Here is a 20,080-nt window from a genome sequence, read left to right as displayed (position 1 = left end):
ACCTGTCTCAGGAACAGAAATGCCCCCCCCACAATGCCCCAAGATCTCCATCGTAAACTGCTAAAGTGCAATCCGAATCTGTGCAGTGAACTCTCCCTTCCTCCACACGCCTTCCCACTCCCAGGTTAAGAAGGGTCACTGGACTCAGAATGTTAACTCTGATTTCTCTCCACAGATGCTGCCAGACCTGCTGAGCTCTTCCAGCCATTTCTGATTTTGTGTCTGATTTACAGTATCTGCAGTTCTTTTGGGTTTTTATTGAACGTTTAGCACCGATTTAGGAAGTTCTAATTTGTGACCTGTGATTGTGGTTCCTCATTTAGCTGACAGTATTAATGATGGGAAGTCTCACAGAGTCACCTTCCAGATACTTGGGAGAGGTCAGATTGCCAAAGAAAGTCAGGAAACGTTTGCCATATTTAGTGCAAAAGTAAAAACAGTCTTGTGGATAAGTTGTATCATCCCTACCTCATGACCAAAAGTTCCGTATTTGATTCCTATGTCAGACCTTTCTTTTCGAGCAATGACCAACAAGGTTGTAAATTCAGACAAAATCAGTAAAAGTAAGAGAAGCTTCTGGTCAACCACCCCATAGAAGGGAAGTACAAAGCATGGTAGTACAGTATCACTGTGGACTGATGGAAATGAGGATGGAAGCAACAAGATCATTAAAAGTTACAACTCCTGACTCAATATATTACTTTTGTAGTAGAGACACTATTGTCTTAGACAACAATGTGGCAACTGGTTGGCCCAGATCAAAGACATTTCCTGATGAAGGGCTTATGCCTGAAATGTTGATACTCCTACTCCTCGGATGCTGCCTGATCCAGCCCCACACTTTTCGACTCTGATCTCCAGTATCTGTAGTCCTCACTTTCTCCAGATCAAAGACTGTCAAACATCAGTGAGAGGAATGACATGGTTGGATGAAGAATTGAATGTTGGCCAGGAAACTGGCTGAATTCTCTGCTCCTCTTTAGATAGTGCTCTGAGATCTTCAATGTTCCCCTGAACAGATGAAGAGGGCCTTGGTTTAATATTTCACCCCAGAAATAGCATCTCTGACAATTAGAGTTGCATTCCTTCGACAGTGCATGGAGGAGGCAAGCCAGAAGATGCCTTCAGGAACCCACAAACTTTGACTCAATTGTGTTTCCACAGTTGAGTTCAAAGGTCAAGGGTTGAAGTTCCATGCCAGGCAGCACAGGCTGAGGCTTTTCTACCCATCATGCTTTGCTGACCATTTTCGACAAGCCATCCACTTTGTCCTGCGTTCTTTCCGAAAGGTTCAGTAAACTTTTCAATGGCAAAAATTTGTCCGAATCCTTCTCAAAAGTTACATTTTAATCTGCTGCATCCAGTGCATCCGAAATCAGAATGACCTGCTGTTTAAAGAAACAAACCTACATTCCACCTCTAATTATTCAGCATGTTACTGTAAACCTGTGTACCATGGTGACTAGAGGACATGACACTGCGTTTATTACTTTTTTAGATGATTAGATTCCCTTACAGTGTGGAAACAGGCCCTTTGGCCCAACAAGTCCACACCGACCCTCTGAAGAGTAACCCACCCAGACCCATTACCCTCTGACTGACACACCTAACCTACGGGCAATTTAGCATGGCCAATTCACCTGACCTGCACATCTTTGGACTGTGGGAGGAAACCGGAGCACCCAGAGGAAACCCAGACAGACACAGGGAGAATGTGCAAACTCCATACCTAAGGCTGGAATCGAACCTGGGACCCTGGTGCTGTGAGCATTTAGTACTTTGAAAAATATTTCAAATACAGGAGAAGAAGGCATGTATGTCCTAATGACTCTATTATTCTTGAGGGAAGGAAATTTGCTTGCCAGCACAGATGGACCACGGCAACTCAGATGTCTTGTCCTTCCTCATACTTTTCCCTTTTCCTAGGCAGTCTCCTAATCTAAACCAAATCTGGCTGTATACTGCTGCACACTATTTAGGGATTAAATGCATTCTTTGTGGTTTTCCTGTGCCTGTCAAAAGCCACCCAACAAATTTGGTCAGGCTTTCCAACAGCCTCCAGGGGGTGGAGTTGAGTATAGGATTCCCCCAGAGTGTGGCACCCTGAGGCTCTCCTCGTTGGGTTGCTGGCATCTGCCATCGCTCCTGCTGGCACTGGGTGGCAGCGAGGTGCTGTTGCGCTCTGATTGGCTGGACACTGTCAGCGAACAGGTCCTCCACTCCTTTGTGGGCGGCACGGTGGCACAGTGGTTAGCACTGCTGCCTCACAGCGCCAGAGACCCGGGTTCAATTCCCGCCTCAGGCGACTGACTGTGTGGAGTTTGCACGTTCTCCCCGTGTCTGCGTGGGTTTCCTCCGGGTGCTCCGGTTTCCTCCCACAGTCCAAAGATGTGCAGGTTATGGTGAATTGGCCGTGCTAAATTGCCCGTAGTGTTAGGTAAGGGGTAAATGTAGGGGTATGGGTGGGTTGGGCTTTGGCGGGGTGGTGTGGACTTGCTGGGCTGAAGGGCCTGTTTCCACACTGTAAGTAATCTAATCATGTAAGATCTCTGAGGTGGCCACTTATGTGCCTGAAATTCTGTCAGACCTCCCGAATGGAAATGACAGGGACTCCCCACTCAATCTGTAACTTGTTGGAGAGCCCCTCCCCCGCCAACCTGACAGAATCCTGGATGTTTTTATTTCCAGAAAACTAAAATATTCTTCCTGGAGGTCCAACACAAGGCAACTTGAATAACTAAAAATGACAACCAATTGATTTATTTAAACTCTTTGTTCAAAGTATAATGTAAGGGATGCATCACTGTGCTTTTTAAAAGTTTCTTTATACTGCCATTCTCATGTTCTTCAAATCTAGTAGTTCTATCTCACATTTAAAGAGAATGGCAATTTTTTTTTTGTTTCTTCATATAATTTCAAAATTTGCTCTGGAATTGTTCGTCTCTGATTATGTGCAAGTCTTGGAAAACAAAGTTAAACTCCTTGTTCCACATTCTTTGTTGGCAAGAACATGAAACATTTACACAAGTCAATCAAGAAAGCAAAAAGTTGCAACTCTTATCTTGGGAACCTCGAGGAAGATTGACAAATCTCATTCCTTGTGTCATTAGTCACTGCTACCTGTACTGCCTGGAGGTGACACTGGAGTGTCATAGAGTCATAAAGTCATAGAGATGTAAAGCACGGAAACAGACCATTCGGTCCAGCTCGTCCATGCTGACCAGATAGGCTAAATTAAGGCTGCAAGCAGATTATCTCAAACTGTTGCTAGGGAATGAGTTGCTAAAGTGCAGAGTTTGGAATGGGGACTAAAAGCAATGGCTTTCAGCTTCCCAATAATTAACTGGAAGAAATTTCTGCTTGTCCAGTCAGGAATTGCTGGAAAAGCTCAGCAGGTCTGGCAGCATCCAGGGAGAACATTCCAGAACATTCCAGAAGTAATTCCATGGGCGGCTGGAGAGGTGGCCCATTTCCCTCTAAACCCTTCCTATTCATATACCCATCCAGATACCTTCTAAATGCTGTAATTGTACCAGCCTCCATCACTTCCACTGGCAGCTCATTTCATAAATGCACCACCTTCTGTGTGAAAAAGTTGCCCCTTAGGTCTCTTTTAAATCTTTTCTCTTTCACCTTAAACCTATGCCCTCTAGTTTTGGACTCCCCTACCCTGGGAAACGATCTTGACTCTTTATCCTATCCATGCCCCTCATGGTTTTATTAGTCTCTATAAGGTCACCCCTCACCCTCCAATCCTCCAGGGAAAACAGCCCCAGCTTATTTAGCCTCTCCCTATACAGGTGACCCCCCCCATATCCAAGACCTACTGTGGAAGCCTGAAACCGCGGATAGTAGCGAACCCTGTCATTTAACTGGGAAACCCACCTCTCCAGCCGCCCATGGAATTACTTCTGGAATGTTCTGTGTAATATTTTTGGGCCCAGTAGATGGATAACTGAAACCGTGGAAACCAAATCCGCAGATACTAGGGTTCTACTGTAGCTCAAACCCTCTGACCCTGGCAACATCCTTGTAAATCTTTTCTGAACCTTTTCAAGTTTGACAACACCTTTCCTGCAGCAGGGAGAGCAGAGCTGACTGCAGAATTATTCAATTATTCTTGTTTAATGTGGTGTTAGGTGATAGAATAATACTCATAGTTGTGTTTGGCTCTGATGTGTGTTTCACGCCCTGTCACAGTACTGACTGACTCTTATCAAAGATACAATTGACATTCTAAGTGGCAGTCACAAAGGTTAACGCTTCCCTCATTGCCCTATTCACAGCCTTTGACATGATTGACAATATAATTAATCTCTGATGCCTGTTGACTGTCATCCAACTGGGTGGGACTGCTCTTGCATGATTCGATTCTTTTCTATCTAAGCGTCATCAGAGAAACACTTGCAATGGCTTCTTGTACTGCTCCCACTCCTTGACCTCTGCTGACCCCAAGGATCCACCCGTGGCCTCCTCCTATTTCTCATCAATCAGTGAGACTATGTTCGCTTTCACATGTCCGCTGAGGACCTCCCAGCCCTCCATCAGCCACCATCGCTCCTCTAATGTCCAATCGTCAGTTTGCTTCTCTGAGGAAGGTTCATTCGACCTGAAACGTTAACTTTGATTTCTCTCCTTGGATGCTGCCAGACCTGCTGAGCTTTTCCAGCAATTCCTGACTGGACAAGCAGAAATTTCTTCCAGTTAATTATTGGGAAGCTGAAAGCCATTGCTTTTAGTCCCCATTCCAAATTCTGCACTTTAGCAACTCATTCCCTAGCAACAGTTTGAGATAGTCTGCTTGCAGCCTTAATGCTACTCTAATATTACTGAGCCCCTCTTCCGGTGGATGTGGAAGTCCCAACCCTAGAGTTGTCTCTGCGCTTTTGCTTTTCAAGTGATCCGCAACCAGGAGGGATTGTTGATTGATTAATTGAGGAAGGATGGTACATCGAAATCAGGAAGACATTCCATCTCACACATATTCAGTCTGATGGCTATGAGACTATAATGGGATCCAGAGACTCTGATTCGATGCTGTGTGCTCCATCTGGTTATACCCTGCTGTAGAACAGAATTGTGCTTTGGTACAACTCCATGAATTACTCGGCCATATCAGAGAGCAATTAAAAGTCAACTGTAGGCCAGACCAAAGAAGGATGGGAGGTCTCCTAAAAGACATCAGTAAAGCAAGTAGGTCGCTGCAACAATCATGGTCATCATTCTTGACATATTCCAAATTTGTTTAATAAAATTTAAATTCAACAGTTTGGCCCTCTTGTGACACAGTGGTAGTGTCCCTGCCCCTGGACCAGGAAGCTGGGTTCAAATCCCAACTGCTCTGGAGGTGTTTAATAACATCGCTGAGCAGGTTGGTTAGAAAAAAAAAGTTTTAAAAAATCCTTCTTAGAGGCCCCCTTGTGGTGCAGTGGTAGTGTTCCCACCCTTGGACGAGGAGTCCAGGTTCAAGTCCACCTGCTACTGGCTGTGTAATAACACCTCTGATCAGGCTTAGAAAAAATAAATTCAACAGTTATCATGGTTGGGTTTAGAGTTGTAGAGCTTTGGTCTATGCCTCTGGTTTACACATCCTGAATCTTGATATTGCAACCACTAATATCTTTAAAGGTCAGGTATGTGCCGTTCTGAAGTGATCCAAATTGATATATTTTGTTACACATATTCATATCCAGTTTAAAGAGTCAGGTAAATTTAATTAAATTTGTAAAAAAGACGGCTTGGACTCAATATGATACCTTTGGGGTATGTGGGATTTGAACTTGAATCTTCTGATCTATATATAAGAGTACAAGGCACTGCAAGACCCTCGGCCATAATGCCGAATTAACATGGTTGTCTCATTTGGAAGTAATTGTGACTGATGGAGGTTGTCATTATGACAGAGCATTATTTACACTGTCTGGCTCTGCACACCACCGTAAATTCCTTTGCGCTCCCTCTCTTAAATATTAGAAGAAATGTTTAACTGCATTCTACTCTTCACTATTTGAGTCCAGAGGTTGGTCAGCTTAGCGTGGGCTCAGTTCCTGATGTTACCATGAAGGATTACAGAGGAGGAAGTGCTGGATGTCTTGAAATACATGAAGGTGGATAAATCCCCAGGACCTGGTCAGGTGTACCCTAGGACTCTGTGGGAAGCTAGAGAAGTGATTGCTGGGCCCCTTGCTGAGATAGTTGTATCATCGATAGTCACAGGTGAGGTGCTGGAAGACTAGAGGTTGGCTAACGTGGTGCCACTATTTAAGAAGGGTAGTAAGGACAAGCCAGTGAGCCTGACCTCGGTGGTGGGGAAGTTGTTGGAGGGAATCCTGAGAGACAGTATGTACATGTATTTGGAAAGGCAAGGACTGATTAGGAATAGTCAACATGGCTTTGTGTGCGAGAAATCATGTCTCACAAACTTGATTGGGTTTTTTGATGAAGTAACAAAGAGGATTGATGAGGGCAGAGCAGTAGACGTGATCTATATGGACTTCAGTAAGGTGTTCGACAAGGTTCCCCATAGGAGACTGATTAGCAAGGTTAGAGTTCACGGAATACAGGGAGAACTAGCCATTTGGATACAGAACTGGCTCAAAGGTAGAAGACACAGGGTGGTGGTGGAGGGTTGTTTTTCAGACTGGAGGCCTTTGAGCAGTGGAGTGCCACAAGGATCAGTGCTGTGTCCACTTCTTTTCGTCATGTATATAAATGATTATGTGAGCATAAGAGGTAATGTTAATATCTTTGCAGATGACACCAAACTTGGAGGTGTAGTGGACAGCGAAGAACGTTACCTCATATTACAAAAGGATCTTGATCAGATGGGCCAATGGGCTGAGAAGTGGCAGATGGAGTTTAATTCAGATGCGAGGTGTTGCATTTTGGGAAAGCAAATCTTAGCAGGACTTATACACTTAATGATAAGGTCCTCGGGAGCTAAACAAAGGGACCTTGGAGTGCAGGTTTATAGTTCCTTGAAAATGGAGTCGCAAGTAGATAAGATAGTGAAGAAGGCATTTGGTACGCTTTCCTTTATTGGTCAAAGTACTGAGTACAGAAGTTGGGAGGTCATGTTGCGGCTGTACAGGACACTGGTTAGGCCAAAGTTGGAATATTGCATGCAATTCTGGGCTCCTTCCTATCAGAAAGATGTTGTGAAACTTGAAAAGGTTCAGAAAATATCTACAAAGATGTTGCCAGGGTTGGAGGATTTGAGCTACAGGGAGAGGCTGAACAGGCTGGGGCTGTTTTCCCTGGAGCGTCGGAGGCTGAGGAGTGACCTTATAGAGGTTTACAAAATTATGAGGGGCATGGATAGGGTAAATAGGCAAAGTCTTTTCCCTGGGGTCGGGGAGTCCAGAACTAGAGTGCATTGGTTTAGAGTGAGAGGGGAAAAATATAAAAGAGATCTAAGGGGCAACTTTTTCACGCAAAGGTGAAGCGTGTATGGAATGAGCTGCCAGAGGATGTGGTGGAGGCTGGTACAATTGCAATCTTTAAAAGGCATTTGGATGGGTATATGAATAGGAAGGGATAGGAGGGATATGGGCCGGGTGCTGACAGGTGGGGCTAGATTGGGTTGGGATATCTGGTCGGCATGGACGGGCTGGACCGCAGGGTCTGTTTCCAAGCTGTACATCTCTATGACTCGTCAGGGAAGACAATGGCGCCTTTACCTTTCTTTGGGTACAACTGATGACTGTGTTTCAATAAAATAAATTAGAGACGAGAATGAATAAAATTCCCAGGGAAACAAAAACAGGCACCTTAATGAATCATGGTAATTTTCTTAGAATCCGTACAGCGTGGAAACAGGCCATTCGGCCCAACAGGTCCACACCAATCCTCCAAAGAGCAACCCATCCAGACCCATTCCCTTACCGTACATTTATTCCTGACTAGCGCACCTAACCTCCACAACCCTGAACACAATGGGCAATTTAGCATGACCAATTCACCTAACCTACACACCTTTGGATCACCCAGACACAGGGAGAATATGTAAGCTCCACACAGACAGCCACCTGAGGCTGGAATCGAACCCGGGTCCCTGGTACTGTGAGGCAGCAGTGCTAACCACTGAGCCACCATACCGCCCAAACGTGCAGGTGGATTTGAACCAACATCGGGGGTCCTGTAATTATCCATATGTATAGCCAAATGGGGAACAACAGTCATAATAACTTGAGTTTACATTGCCCCCTCAAGCCATTAAAACACCCTGAAGTGCTTCGGGGTGTGTAATCAGATGAAGGTGAACTCAGTGGTCGCCGGGGTAAACATTCAGCTTCCTGGGAGCTGTCAGCCAAACAGGACTTGGCTACCCCTTTCACGGAGGAGGACCAGGCTGCTGCTGGAAGTACATCATTCCTGGAGTCTCAGAACTTGTGGGAAAACCCAGCACCAATGTCCAGGCTGTTGGAGGGAGAAGGTGCGGTTTAGATTGGGGGAGGGGTGGGGATTAGCATGGACAGTAGGGGGTTGAAAGCAAGGCCAGGTGGCTGGCTCCCAGTGTGTACCTGCTAGCCTTATCTCCAGTCCCTCAATCAGGTGCTGGGAACCCTTTGATCAAGGGCCCAGTCTCCAAACTGGTAAGCTTCCCGCTTTCAGGAATGCTGTATGGAGTCAGACCCACCTGGACACCTGGTTTATCCCAGCAGTGATGGGCTGAGGATCTTGGGTCATCCTTATTTGGCCATGTGAGACCCTCAGCTCTCAGGAAGTTGGCAGTGAGGTGGAGGCAGTGGGATTTGAGTACATTATCTCTCAGTCTACTTAAATGCTCCTTCTATCTCTTACACCACCACCACTGGGAGCAAAATATTTACCTCCAGTACCAGAGAAGTTGTCATCCGGGCAGGTAGGACATTTGCTTGGCTCAGACCCTGACCTCATGACCTTTGTTCTCCATTTTTCTTACATTCTCCTCCCCCTGTTGCTTGAGTCGTGTTTAACCCTCATCCGGGAGGAGCCATGCTGACCCGTCTGACCCCTTCACTTGCACCTCTTTTACATCTTTGTTTCTCTTTCACCAAATTATCAACCCCTTTGTCATCTGTGCTGGCTTCTACACCAATGATCTCCTCGTTCCATCTCCATCTTGATAAAATAAATATAAAATGCACCCATTTTCCAGCTCCTTCAATTCTGAAGGAGAGTCATGTCAGGCTTGAAAGATTAACTCTGTTTTCTGATCCCCACAGGTGCTGCCAGACCTGCTGAGTTCCTCCTGCATTCTAGAATCAGAATCCCTACATTGTGGAAACAGACCATTCAGCCCAACAAGTCCATACCAGTAGTCCGAAGAGCATCCCACCCAGACTCACCCGTCTACAACCCTGCATTTCCCATGGCTAATTCACCTAAGCAGCACATCTTTGGACTATGGGAGGAAACCAGAGCACTTGGAGGAAACCCACATAGACACGGGGAGAATGTCTCTGTGGAGCTTGCACAGTCACGGTGGGCAGCACGGTGGCACAGCGGTTAGCACTACTGCGTTACAGCGCCAGAGACCTGGATTCAATACCCGCCTCAGGCGACTGACTGTGTTGAGTTTGCACATTCTCCCTGTGTCTGTGTGGGTGTGCTCCGGTTTCCCCCCACAGTCCAAAAGCGTACAGGTTAGGTGAACTGGCCACGCAAAATTGCCCGTAGTATTAGGTGCAGGGGTAAATGTAGGTTAATGGGTCTGGGTGGGTGCGCTTCGGCTGGTCGGTATGGGCTTGTTGGGTGGAAGGGCCTGTTTCCACACTGTAAGTAATCCAATCTAATCACCTGAGGCTGGAATTGAACCCAGGTCCCCGGCGCTATGAAGGAGAACTGTGAGCCACTGTTCTGCCATTCATAGAGTTATAGAGATGTACAGCATGAAAATAGACCCTTCGGTCCAACCTGTCCTTGGTGACCAGATATCCCAACCCAATCTAGTCCCACCTGCCAGCACCCGGCCCATATCCCTCCAAACCCCTCCTATTCATATACCCATCCAGATGTCTTTTACATGTTGTAATTGTACCAGCCTCCACCACTTCCTCATTCCATACACGTATCACCCTCTGTGTGAAAAAGTTGCCCCTTAGGTCTCTTTTATTTCTTTCCCCTCTCACCCAAAACCTATGCCCTCTAGTTCTGGACTCCCCAACCCCAGGGAAAAGACTGTGCCTATTCATCCTATCCATGCCCCTCATAATTTTGTAAACCTCTATAAGGTCACCCTTCAGCCTCCGACACTCCAGGGAAAACAGCCCTAGTCTATTCAGCCTCTCCCGATAGCTCAAATCCTCCAACCCTGGCAACATCCTTGTAAATCTTTTCTGATCCCTTTCAAGTTTCACAAACATCTTTCCGATAGGAAGGAGACCGGAATTGCATGCAATATTCCAACAGTGGCCTCCCCAGGAATCAATTTGGTGAACCTTCAAAGTACTTTTTCTCAAGCGAGTATACCTTTTCTTAAATTTAAAACAAAAGTGCACGTAACACTCTGGGTATACTCTCACTAAGGTCCTGTACAAGAGCAGTAAGGCTTCTTGCTCCGGTACTCAAATCTCTTGAAACAGGTACAAAGCAAGACGGAGAACTGGCGAGAAAAGGGGAATGCTACAGTTTGGGATCAACATTACACAAAGCACAAGACAAGAGTTGGATGAAGAGTGTGTGGAAGATACAACGAGCTGAACTATTTCAGAGTTCTCAGCCGACTTTACGGCCTGTGGACATCACAAAGACAGAAAAGAGCAGGGCCAATGAGAACGAGAACTTTAAGATCAAAGTGTTTGTGGACAGTGAGGCAATGCAGGATGGTGATGGGGAACTGATGAGTGAATTACACCGTCATACTTTACAATCACGCTTCATAGAACCCCTATACCGTGGGGCAGGCCAATTGAGTCCACACCAACCCTCCAAAGAACATCCCACCCAATCCCATCCCTCTTTGCTATCCCTGTAACCCTGCATTTCCCATGGCCCACTCACCCTGACCTGAACGTCTTCGGATTGGGGGAGGAAACCAGAGCACCCGGAGGAAACCCACCCAGACACGGGGAGAAACTCCACACAGACAGTGGCCCGAGGGTGGAATTGAACTGAGGTCCCAAGCACTGTGAGGCAGCAGTGCTAACCACTGAGCCGCCATGATGACATGATTGCAAGAGCCAACTCCACAAAACCTCTTTCCACATTTATTTTAAACTCTCCAGCAGCAGTGAGCCTGTGAGCAGTAGCCTGTGTGAGCTGCGGAGTGTGTAAAGGGGAAAGTGAGCCTGCAAGTCCAAAGGCTGAAACCCTTAGTATGAAAGCTGTGGGGTCCCGTTTCCAATGATCTTCTTGTTGGTCGCAAGTCGGTCAATGAACAGGGTGGATGCTGGAATGGAGTTTTGTCATGACATCTGGCTAATTTGGCAGGGTAATTAATGACAGTCTGCTTTGATGTGCCGGTAGTGCCTTGTACGCTGAAGTAATATGAGCCAGCATAAGACTTGCTGACGTGTGGGGGAGCTGGATGGAGGTGTGCTGTGATATATGACTGAGCTTTGGCTAGTGTGATAAGCACACCAGCAAAAGTGTGACATGTACAATCCCAGGAACAATCGCAGTCTTTCAGATCCGACTCCTCATGCAATCTAAATGTTGAAAACAAACACTGAAGCATGTTTCACAATCACATCATGGAAATAAGACATGGAGCAAGTGCTAATTTTACAGTATGTGACCGTGAGGCCTTATTTTTGAGCTAGTTATGTCAACTAAAAGGGGAGAGCTGCTTACTTCTTCATGGGTGCTAATCACACAAGGTTTTTGTTTACTGATTCATAGGCTGAGGGTATTGTTGGTTAGGCCTGCATTTATTGCCCACCAGAGGGCAGTTGTGAGTCAACCGCATTGCTGTGGGTCTGGAGTCACATGTAGGCCAGACCAGGTAAGGTGTAGCGGTTTCCTTTTCTAAGGGATGCTGATGTGAACCAGATGGTTATTCCTGGCACCATCTGCTGTGGTGGTGATTGAACCTGGTCCCCCAGAGCATGGGCCAGCTTCTGTGGATTAACAGTCCAGTACCACTAGACCACCATCTCCCCTTAAAGACATGACTTAAGCCCTATTAAGGACATTTAGATCAGTAATTAGCAGGTCAACTGTTTATTTTAATCCAGGTAACATCTCAGATTGGCCAAGATCGAATTGAAAGCAGGGACTGGCTTCTGTGGTTGATTGGCATCCCCCAGCCCTTGTTTCTATCTTACTTTCTGATGTCAACAGGCCCTCAGGACCAAATGTAGAGCCAAGACCTGATGGCTGGGATTGACCTGATTGTTCAGAAAATCTAAGGTCAAAGTTGCCACGGTCTACCAGATCAGAATGCTGCTGTCTCATTCCAGAGAGGCAAACAATTGGTGGTGGTTTAACCTGAGGGTCACCGTGCCTCAGTGAGGGGAGAGAGGGGATAAGATAGCTTTGACAAATAGAGTTAAGGAGAATCCAAAGGGTTTTTACAAATACATTAAGGACAAAAGGGTAACTAGGGAGAGAATAGGGCCCCTCAAGGATCAGGAGAATCGCCGTTTCGGGCATAAGCCCTTCTTCAGGAAGCCCTTCTGCTCCTTTGGTGCTGCCTGACCTGCTGCGCTTTTCCAGCAACACATTTTTCAGCTCTGATCTCTCAGCATCTGCAGTCCTCACTTTCCCCTCAAAGATCAGCAAGGTGGCCTTTATGTGGAGCTGCAGGAGATGGGGCAGATACTAAACGAGTATTTTGCATCAGAGTTTACTGTGGAAAAGGACATGGAAGATATAGAATGTAGGGAAATAGATGGTGACATCTTGAAAAAAGACCCTATTACAGAGGAAGAAATGCTGGATGGCTTGAAACACATAAAAGTGGGTAAATCCCTAGGACCTGATCAGGTGTACCACTTGTATTTGTATCATTGAGAAGGAGAATCCCTCACGGTAACCTCAGCAGGTGTGGGAGTTGAGCCTCTGCCATTAGCGTCACTCTGCCACAACCCAATCCTGATCAGCAAATTTACCACACGGTAGAAGTGGCTCAGTGTGGTCACAAGACCAGAAAATATAGGAGCAGAATTAGGCCGTTCAACCCATCAAGTCCGCTCTGCCATTCGATATACTTCTCATTTTCCTGCCTTCTCCCTGCGATCTCGATCCCCTTACTAATCAAGAACCTAGCTACCTCCATCTTAAATGCAATCACTGACGTGGCCTCCACAGCCCTCCATGGCAATGAGTTCCACAGATTCGCCATCCCTCTGGCTGAAGAAATTCCTCCTCATCTCAGTTTGAAAGGATCATCCTTTCACCCTGAGGCTGTGCTCACAGGGTTGGCCTACACCCTCCAACAGGGGTCTTTAGACTTTATGGTAGGAGTGGCTGATAGTGACTCCAGGCACTTCCACTCAGCTGCTTGCACTACGTAACTCCAGGAGACTACTGTAAGCTGTCATTCTGCTGTTTCCAGGGATTCCCTTTCTTTCAATCGCCCTACACTTCAATCATTAACTTTGACAGTCACCTTCCCTCGTCTTCAGTGACCCCTCTGCTTCAGATACCACCAACACCCCCCTCAGACACCTTTTCCCCTTCAACTACCCTCCTTCCCTTCAGCCACTTCAATCACTCCAACTTCAGTCAGCCAGCCTCCTAACCCCAACCCCCCCGACCTTGAGCTTAGTGGTTCACACTGCTGCCTCACAGCGCCAGGGAAGCAGGTTCAATTCCAGCCTCGGGCAACTGTCTGTGTGTAGTTTGCACATTCTCCTCGTGTCTTCTTGGGTTTCCTCCAGGTTTCCTCCCACAGACCAAAGGCGCTCAGGCTAGGGTGGATCGACCATGCTAAATTGCCCATTGTGTCCAGGGATGTGGTGGTTTGACCATGGGAAACACAGGGATAGGGTGAGACACTCTTCAGAGGGCTAGTGTGGACCAACTGGGCCAAATGGCCTCTTTCTTCACTATAGGAATTCATTGGTTCCAGACTCATTCCAGTCCCACTGCGTGATTGCTAAAACTCCTGTGAGCAACATTCCCACTTTCTTTGGAGTACACTGGTGATTCACTTAAATGCATAGTGTCTTTAAAGGCGCATGCACTGCTGCACACAAGCAACAATCTCATGGGAACCAACCTATGTTCAACCTGCGCAGGCTCCTTTCTCTTTGAAGATTACCTCTGAGCTCTGCCTGCCTGCTTGTTCAGTCCTGTGGCTGGACAGACACATTTCAATCTTACCGAAGGCCGTGAATGTTAAACAGCCAAACATTACCACCAAGGCACTGCTGAACGTAGCGATGACTGCATCACAGAACTAGGAAAGAGCCTGTTTAAACTTGATTGAATGTCTATCTAAGTGTTTGAAGAGGGTAGTGAAATTTCAGAGGGCTTTTTTCTCTCAGTATGAATGCAATTCAGGAGCAGTTGGGTCTGAAACTATCCAAAGCAGAGTTGCTGTTGGATAAGTGGCAATTTGCAGTGAGCAGGTGTTTTTGCTGCAATTACCTAAATCTTTGAAACGTCATTTTTGTATTTGCATTACAAAACGCTTGTAATGCAATATGCTGTTTGCAGTGAAGTGACACCATAGCAATGCTGATCACATCATTGCAGATGTCTGCGTTTACGTACATGGGCAAAATGTCTTCCAAATACCTCACCATGGCAGCACCGATTAGTTTTAGAGTCAGTGTTGTACAGCACAGAAACAGACCCTTCAGTCCGATACACCCATGCTGACCAGACACCCTAAATTAATCTAGTCCCATTTACCAGCACATCCCTCTGAACCCCTCCTATTCTTATACCCATCCAGATTCCTTTTAAATGTTACAATTGTACCAAAAATTTCCTCATTCCATACACGCACCACCATCTGTGTGAAAAAGTTGCCCCTTAGGTCCCTTTTAAATCTTTCCTCTCTTACCTTAACCTTACGACCTCTAGTTTTGGACTCTCCTATCCTGGGGGGAAAAAAAACCCTTCTGTAAAAGCATTACAGCAGCTGGAGATTGTCAGAAGTCACATGAAATCGCGTTACAGCCCAACAGGTTTATTTGAAATCACACAAGCTTTTGGAAGACCTGATGAAGGGGCAGCGTTCCGAAAGCTTGTGGTTTCAAATGAACCTATTGAACTGTAACCTGGTGTCATGTGACTTCTGGAGAAGCACAGCCGGTCAGGCAGCATCTGAGGAGCAGGAGAATCGACGTTTCAAGCATAGGCCCTTCATCGGGAATGCCTCCGTTTCTCCTAGTCGGGTGACTTCTGACTGAATTCATCCCAATTATTTAGGAGATTGTTCCTATCTCACACAGCTTCTGGAAGCAACAGGAAGTATATCATGTCTGGATGATGGATCTTAGGCCTCCCCAGGTTGAACTGAGTACTCCTGAGGAGTTGGATTAGGATCGTAGAGACACGGAATTGTCTCCATGGTCGTGTCTTCTCCTTTTTCTGGATATTGGAGTTAGGAGAGGGTGAGTGGGTGCAGCAGGGAAGGGATACAAAGAATAGTTTGAAGCATTGGGCTCAACATAACCAGTGGAAACCTTGGACTTGATAACTTTGACAGGCAAAGGTAAATCAAAATACTAACATAAATGCAAGCACAATGGTCCAGATATTTTGGAATTAGATTCAATCCCAGCCTAGCTTGATGAAAAGGAAATTTCTAACCTTTCAGAAATGGTGCTGGGAATCCTACCTATGTTCCTATTGAATATGTTCCCAAAACGCTCTGTTAATAAACGGTCATTGCAAGATGCATCACAGAATAAGTGAATGGATAGTGAAAGCAATGGGGGAATAAATAGAAGTCAAGAGTGGTGCAGAAAAGAGGTTTAGGGATTTTGTTTTAAAGGATAACAAGGGGCAACTGGCTCATCAAAACTTGACCATCATCTACTGGCCTGGATGGGCAAGCTGCTGCAACACTCAAGAAGCTTGACATCATCCAGGACAAAATAGCCCGCTTGGATAATGCTGATCCAGCACCTTCATCATTCACTTCCTCTACCATCGATGCTCTGTAGCCGCAGTGTGTACTATGTACAAGATGCACGGCAGAAGTTGTCCAAGCCTCCTTAGACAGCACCTTATAAACCCATGACCTCTACCAAGTACAGGGTCAATCACCACTTTTTGTAAGTTCCACTCCAAGTCACATACCTCCCTGACTTCAGACTACATCACCATTCCTTCATTGCCGTTGGGTCTTAAGTCCCGGAGTTCCCTCCCTAATGGTACTGTTGATGCAGCTGGACTGTTCAAGAAGGCAGCTCATCAGCACTTTCTCAAGGGCAGTTAGGGATGAGCTGGCTTGGTCAGCCACACCACATCCTGTAAAAAAATAAGTAGAGCTTTAGTACTGCATCCCAGACGTTAGATTTAGGAGAGACATTAACAGTTAGTTTAGGAAATAGAACATAGCAGGGAGTGCTTTTTAAAAGGTTGGCTCTTTTTAATGCCAAGTTATATTTTGCCCCCAATCCACATTGCACCTAATCTGGGAGTCACTGATGATCTAGGTGTTTAAAATGGGGCAGTGCTTCATTAGACATTTCAAATACGCGTTTTCGAAACAAAACTTTGAAAAATACCATCAACTGTGTACCCCCCAACACCTTAGTGAATGCATTCAGTGAACTGCTGAACGTCCTCTGCAATAGCTGCTCCCACTGAGAAAAAGATGAGATCAATTCCAGACATTGCTGGAAGAACTCAGCAGCTCAGGAAGCATCTGTGCAAAGAGAAAGCTGATGTTACGTTTCGGGTCCAGTGACCCTTCCTCAGAACACCCTTCTTCTTCTGTTCTGAAGTAGGATCACTGGACCCGAAACGTTGACGCTGCTTTCTCTCCACTGACACTGCCTGAGCTGCAGTGTTTCTCCAGCAATTTCCTATTTTGTTTCTGATTTCTAGCATGCCCAGCTGTTTGGGGCTTTTTTTTTTGGGGGGGGGGGATGAATTCCTGATTGGCTATTTGAATGAATCTGGCGATTTTCTAACATCAGAAATGTGGTTGAAAACTAAACAAGTGGAAGTCCAATCCTGTTTAATACCTCTACCTGTGTGTCCCAACTCACCCCTAATTCCTGCCCCATAACATGTGCTGACACTGGTCTACAATTAGTCTCAGTGTTCAAAACTATCATCACATGCTCAACTCTAACATAACACGATGGTTCCCTTTAAATATAAAAACAGTGGGCCTTGATACACGGTGATTGTGGTGAAGGAAATACCTTTTCTTTCAGGATATTGACTCTCTACAGTAATATTTATGTTTTACTCTGTACTTGTTTAAAATCGCACATCTTCTTCCGGACTTTTGCAGCTCAGTGGGACAGGCTTTACTTTTAGTTACAGTTAATGCTTTCTTTGCCATCTCAGCCTTTACCATAACAGAGGTTACCAACGCTTCCTGCCCTGTGAAAATGGCTCGGGGATGTTACCAGTCATAGCTGCAGTTGTCCACGGGTTTGATTCTTCGGAAAAGTAAAGGAAAATTATAATTACAGACTCATCACCATTTGGGGTCTGCTCAGTTCTCGCCTTGTGACAGCGGATATGTCGGAACGTTTCTTGCCAGTTTGTCAGCGTTCGCTAGGAGGGTTTGTCTTGTTTAAAAAAAAAGAAACTTTTCTCTTGCTTTGTAGTCCCCCCTTCCCCCCACATCGTTGACCTCACAGAGACTGATGTGTGCAGAAATAATACCATGTCTTCAGCTAAGTGGATTTTAAACACCTTAAATCAGAAGGCAGTGCAAAGAGTAACTTGTTCCCTTTGAAGTTGCAAAGCAGCAGAAGCATGATGTAATGAATGGAGAGAAATGAAGGGTTTTCACACAGGTTCATCAACATTCCACTGTCTTTAAATGTCTTGGCTAGAATGCTTGCACAGGCTGAACAGTGGATTTTTAACCTTCAGCCCAGATTCTCCCATTTGGATGTGAGTCATTTTAAATCTCTACATCTGATCAATGTAAAATTCCCTCTCAGGGCTAAATTACAGCTGGGGCACACTGTATGATCTGTCAGTTGGTGGTAATTTTCCGGCAGGGTTGTAACTCATAGCCGTGAGCTAAATGACTGCAAACAGCTGCCTCACACTAGCCATCCCTGCATACTCCACACCCTCATACCTTAAACCCAATGGGCACACAATCTGCGTCATGCTTAGTTAGATCCTTTCGCTTGTCAATCCTGATGACCCCACAAGAATGGGCATCTGCCCATCCTCACAAGCAGGCTTGCTCTGCTGTCGCTCTGAGTGGTCCAGTCTGAACACGTTTTAAAGCAGATGCAAAGGTTTTACCTTTCAGACGTCGCTGATTATAACCCTGTGTCAGAGATTTTTTTGGCTCAGCTCTCTGCTTGTGATCTGCCTTTGGCTTTTTGAACTGTTGGAAGCTGTGTAAACAGAGTGGGTGTGAGAGTGAGGTTGCTGACCTGATGGCTAGGACATACCATTAGTTAAAAGGAATCAAATTTAACCCTTGAGTCGCCAATGCCAGATTCGTATTTAATCCTTCAGCCACGAATGCCAATTTTGTGTTTAATCTTTTAGCCAGTTTCACATTTTACCCTCATTTCACCAACACCAGCTCCATTTTGCCTTACTTTGTTTTCTAAACGTTTTGACTTTAAAGTTTGGTCCTCATAATTGGGTTTTACTTTGGCTGAGAGGTGGAAGTGTGGTGCTGGTGGAAGAATAAACCTTTGCATCAACAGACTTCTGTTTCTCTCTGAAGTTAGGGACTGACAATTTTCGTCTCCATGCAAAGTAAAAGAAACAAGACTTCTGCAAGAAATCAGAGTTCATTCCCTGAGCACAAAGGACTATTTTTAATTTTCTTTTGTGTTGGACTGGGCTGGACAAAGTTAAAAATCACACAACACCAGGTTAGAGCCCAACAGGTTTATTTGAAAGCACACTAGCTTTTGGAGCACAAGTGGTTGAAGCAGCACTCCGAAAGCTAGTGCTTCCAAGTAAACCTGTCGGACTTTAACCTGGTTTGTGTGATTTTTAACTATTTTTAAAATAGTGAATTTTCTCATATGACGTGAGGTAGTGTCTCGGGTTGAGGGTACACATGACCAAGAGCTATGGATGGTGTCTTTTAATGTAGGGAGACTGTTGCCCTGAAGCTGCCACTTCAGGTAGCTGTCCAGGACGCTCTTCCACGCTTACGGCCTGTCGATAGTACGCAGAAAGGTTTTACAGGTTGATAAGCAAGCGTGTGTGCCTGTGTATCCCTTCCAGACTGCAGGGATTCTATAATTCTATGATACAGGTTGAGCCCACCTAGACTTTCCTTAAGGCAAGCTGCTCAATTCATTTATGTGGTAAATGTATTCTGAATGCATTTCCAGTAGCTTCTGTGAAGCAGAGGCAAGCCACTCCCCCCCCCCACCAAAAGCAAATGGTCATGGTGGATGAGAGACCCAGCAGCAGGATGAGGCAACAGGAGAATCACACAAAGGACTAGCTCAGTGAAAGAGAAGGAGCTGGCCATGCAGACACTGAAAATCAAATGGCTTGGGAAGATAGATCCAATGAAGGGACAATAGACAATAGACAATAGGTGCAGGAGTAGGCCATTCTGCCCTTCGAGCCTGCGCCACCATTCAATATGATCATGCTTGATCATCCTTAATCAGTATCCTGTTCCTGCCTTATCTCCATAACCTTGATTCCACTATCCTTGAGAGCTCTATCCAACACTTTCTTAAATGAATCCAGAGACTGGGCCTCCACCGCCCTCTGGGGAAGAGCATTCCACACAGCCACCACTCTCTGGGTGAAGAAGTTTCTCCTCATCTCTGTCCTAAATAGTCTACCCCTTATTTTTAAGCTGTGTCCTCTGGTTCGGCACTCACCCATCAGCGGAAACATGTTTCCTGCCTCCAGAGTGTCCAATCCTTTAATAATCTTATATGTCTCAATCAGATCCCCTCTCAGTCTTCTAAACTCAAGGGTATACAAGCCCAGTCGCTCCAGTCTTTCAGTGTAAGGTAATCCCGCCATTCCAGGAATTGACCTCGTGAACCTATGCTGTACTCCC

At 45.8% G+C, this 20,080-nt stretch overlaps 1 long non-coding RNA gene across 1 annotated transcript in view; it reads right to left on the bottom strand.

The window, feature by feature from the left end:
* LOC148149058 (uncharacterized) overlaps positions 1-18,275 on the bottom strand; it is a 77,187-nt gene extending 58,912 nt beyond the window's left edge. The window contains exons 1-2 of the long non-coding RNA XR_015758318.1: positions 18,158-18,275; positions 16,183-16,353 (exon numbers count right to left, since the gene is read on the bottom strand). This is a non-coding gene — a long non-coding RNA (uncharacterized LOC148149058). The remainder of the gene's footprint in view (positions 1-16,182; positions 16,354-18,157) is intronic.
* Between the last annotated feature and the right edge of the window lie 1,805 nt (positions 18,276-20,080).

The sequence above is a fragment of the Chiloscyllium plagiosum genome, unplaced genomic scaffold, assembly GCF_037043375.1.
Source record: "Chiloscyllium plagiosum isolate Xiang-an unplaced genomic scaffold, Cpla_swu_hap1 HiC_scaffold_10, whole genome shotgun sequence".
Lineage (NCBI taxonomy): Eukaryota > Metazoa > Chordata > Chondrichthyes > Orectolobiformes > Hemiscylliidae > Chiloscyllium > Chiloscyllium plagiosum.
This window is presented reverse-complemented; position numbering and strand designations above follow the sequence as displayed.